This window comes from Asparagus officinalis, chromosome 7, assembly GCF_001876935.1.
Source record: "Asparagus officinalis chromosome 7, Aspof.V1, whole genome shotgun sequence".
Classification (NCBI taxonomy): Eukaryota; Viridiplantae; Streptophyta; class Magnoliopsida; order Asparagales; family Asparagaceae; genus Asparagus; species Asparagus officinalis.
Genome location: NC_033800.1, coordinates 17540186 through 17544344, shown reverse-complemented (window position 1 = coordinate 17544344; position 4159 = coordinate 17540186). Strand labels below are relative to the sequence as shown.

Sequence of the window (4159 nt, the reverse complement as noted above, 5' to 3'; positions counted from 1 at the left end):
TTTAATACCGACTGAAGGTGTAGGCCTATCACGTCCAAAGTATTTCAGACTCCTCTTTAAAGGAATGAGGCTGAAACACTTTGGAGGGGGTATCTGTAGGTGTCTAAAAATGCCTATAAGTTCCCGTATACGGCTCGAGACGAAGAGGAGGCGATAAACATCGTCATCCAAGTTGAGAAGATTCAACCGAGCGGCCTGCATACACATCGGTCACCACCAAGTGGCCCATACGCTCAACGATCACCGGAATGACGAACCAAGTGTCTCGTGCACTCACCGGCTATTTCTAATTGGCCCACGCACTCATTAGCCAGTTCTAAGTAACCCGCGCATTCGCTGGCCATCGGAACGGCAAGGCAAGTGACCTAAAAATTAGCCCAGCCACCGTTAAGACGATCCGCGCGTTCACGAAACGCGCAAAGCGAATCGAGGAAGCGTACCGGTCGACGAAACAATGAGATACATACAAACGACGGAACGAGCCGAGCTCTAGAAAATCACAAAAGCCTCTGGCGACCGGGACATGTCAAAATGATCCGGTCAGACCAGTGGCTCGGCCACGGGCCAAACCACCATTTGGTGGCTCAGCCAAGGCCGAGCCACTTTGGTGAATTGGCCAGAATCAGTTTTTTTAGTTCTTTTATGGATTCTTTCGGGATTTGGGCGTTCCAACTGATCTGATACAGTGGTTATGCAGTTGTTAACTGAAGATAGAGGGGATCCCTCGTTTTGATCTAAAAAAAGCCATTAACCAAGCCTATAAATAAGAGCTCGAGTATTCATTTTTGAGGATCTGGAAATCAAGAGGATGAAGTGCTGTCAAATTGGAGATTGGAGCACGGATTTTAGAGAGTTAGCAGATCTTGGCGGAGTTCTTCGACAAAGTGAGAGTTCGAGAGATCTGAGACCCATTCCCCTTTCCTCCGGATTTAAGCTTAGTCTTAAATCTCGAGAAGAGCCGTGATTTTGCTTAGTCAAAATCACCGCTACTACAATCACTTTCTTCGTGAAGCGAGAGCATTGATCATCTAACTTCTGCTAACCGGATCTGATCCGTAGGCGGTCCACGGATAAACCCCAGCACCGGCAACGATCCCGCACAAGCAATAGGCGATAAACTTCTATTGCGTGTAGTTTGAGAGAAAGTTGTAATTTTAAATTTAAAGTCTTATAAAAAGGCTATCTTTTTTTGAGTTTATTGTAAGCGTTCAAAGTTGTAATGGACTCATCAAAGAAATCAATTTTCCGATCAAACAATGAAGAGTGTTAAAACTTTTTTCCCCATAAAGCCCTCTAAATTACATGTGTAATCACAAAATTGCCTCCTTGGCATTCTCATTCAATTGCTTAATAAGAAATTCAATGGCATAGTAGTAATTTTAAGAGATTACATGGGCAAATTAATTATAACTTTTCTTCTTTTGTAGGACTTGCATCTACTGCATATGTACGTTTCATTTGATTTATCTTAGCAATTAATCTATTATTTATTAGTAATGTTGTCATATCTATTCTAATCAACCTATTTCTAATCATAGTAACTTTTCTGATTTATCTTAGCAATTAATCTATTATTTATTAGTAATGTTGTCATATCTATTCTAATCAACCTATTTCTAATCATAGTAAATACATTATACATACAACCACTACCACATTTGAGGCCTATGGGGACGGTTGTGAACCGTCACCCTAGGCATGGAAACCGTCACACTAAGCCTATGGGGACGGTTCTACATCCGTCTCGTTTGCAGCCGTGCCCGTAGGTCTAATAGGACGGTTTATGCTCCTAGTGCAACGATTTGTAAACCGTCCCCAATAGTACCATAAGGGAACGGTTGTGCTAAGGGGTCGGTTCTTAGTTTAGAGCAAGTGGAACGGTTGTATATCAAGGGGAACGGTTTTTAGGTTCTAAGCAACGGGAACGGTTTGATAGCAAGGGGAACGGTTTTTAGGTTCTAAGCAATGGGAACAATTTGATAGCAAGAGGAACGGTTTCCATGGGGACAGTTTTTATACCAAGGGGGACGGTTTCGAGCTTGACCTAAGAGGACAGTTATATTGTCTATGGGAACGGTTTTGTTTGTGATCTATGCGGATGATTTTTATACCAAAGGGGACGGTTTTCATTTTATACTGATCAAAATAAATCACCCAGATATCACACATCAGTCCATCACATACAAAGAAACAATAGTCCAAGTTTTACACACAAACTAACCAAACTTTAGCCTTAATATAATGAACAATTCATTACAACGAAGAACAATATTATAGCAATAGGATTGAGATAATTCTTCACAAGTTTTACACACAAACTTACCAAATTAAGCACATATCACAAATCCTCCATGATTAAAACAAAGAGCTACTACTTAATCAAAAGGTCAAAATGTCTCTATTGAGACGATTAAGTTCTAAATCTTCACAACAAATAAATCCCCCAAAGAGCGACAAGCATGAATCTTCAGATGTTTTCCTGCATACATCAAGATAAAAAGATGAGTAAGCACAAGTATTAAACCCTTCAAAGTAAATGTATAAAGTTATCAAGTCATTTACAACATAGAAATTATCAAGTCATTTACAGAAAATACTCTTTGTGAAGATAATGACAAGCCTTCTTTTTTCCTCTTTCTATTGAACAAAGGTTGCTCCCATTATCTAATCTCACACCTTACCTTTACCATGGAGCAAGGCTTTAGTTGGCACAAACTTAAGCTTTGAGAAGTGATAATTGGCATAAATGAAAGATCAGAATTTCAGAGGAAACAAGCAGAGATGTTATGGGCGTATCAAGTCAAGGAATAAACTTTATCCTACTCGCAATGGCTGCATATATGTTTCAGAAGTGAAAATTGGCAAAAATGAATATTCACACTTTCAGAGAGAATAGGCTAGGCAGAGATGTTAATTTGATCCGCTTCAAACAAAGGGTGTTTTGCAATTCATGAAGCCACTAGCATACCTTCCCATCAGAGCCCAAACTGAAGATACTAGTCTCATCCAGTCCAAATAGTACAGAGCTTACAGCAGAATCATGAGCTGACCATCCTGTGATTTGCAGGCCAGCAGACATGTCTATGGGTTATTAAGGAATCATAAGTAATCCTTCTTACTTCCCATGCAGTCATTTCAAAAGATGAAATATCATATGGTATGTACTATATTCGATAAATTGATACAAGAGTTTCTTTTCACACAAGAGTTTCTTTTCACATATATATATTTATCCTTTGTTAAAATATGAAAAATTACTTTTTTTCTATCAAGTTATTTTCTTGTAGAAGTGGAAACTCAAAATGAAGAGTAATAGAAAAATAATATTTGAGTAAGAAGGATTATTGAGAATTCCTTTACCAATATCTTTTTTCTTCACTTTCTAAATATAGGAAGATTAATTGGAGAAAAAAACAAAACCACAATGTGTAAGGTATCACAGTTTAGTCAAACAACTGGGTAATATGATAGAAGCCTGAAAAGGAAGAGAAAAAGAGGCATGACACTATCAGCAAATAATTGTAGCTAAAAAGAACACTTGAAATGGGTAAGAGGAAATTTGTTAACTAGGAGGTAAAAGTTTAGTGCGTATAGTGGCTTTTTTATTTTTTTATATGTATAATATATGTATATATAAATATATATACATATATTATACTCTCTTAGTATATATGTATAATATATGTATATATAAATATATATACATATATTATACTCTCTTAGTATATATGTATAATATATGTATATATAAATATATATACATATATTATACTCTCTTTGTATATAAGTATATATAAGTATACTCTCTCTTATATAAGTATATATATGTATAAGTATATATAAGTATGCTTTCTTTTATATAAGTATATATAAGAATACTCTCTCTTATCACTACCACAAAATAGATATATGGGGACGGTTATTTGGGGACGGTTCAAAACCGTCCCCTTTGCCTCCTAAGGGAACGGTTGTGTGACGGTTACAATCGTCACGAAAAAGTCTAAGGCAACAGTCCAAAATAAAGTGTTGGCCTTGAATTAGACTTAAAAAAAAATTAGTAGGCTAAAGGGACGGTTTTGTAAAGGACTCGCGCCCAAACTTTTTTAACAAAATTTATTTTCTCTCAGAACCGCCTGACCCGATAACTAAAAATTTTCTT

At 36.9% G+C, this 4159-nt stretch overlaps 1 long non-coding RNA gene across 1 annotated transcript; it reads right to left on the bottom strand.

The window, feature by feature from the left end:
• Positions 2218–3176, bottom strand: LOC109850233. The gene is made up of 2 exons (XR_002249385.1): positions 2969–3176; positions 2218–2479 (listed from the first exon to the last, which is right to left on the bottom strand). It is a non-coding gene; the product is annotated as an uncharacterized LOC109850233 (long non-coding RNA).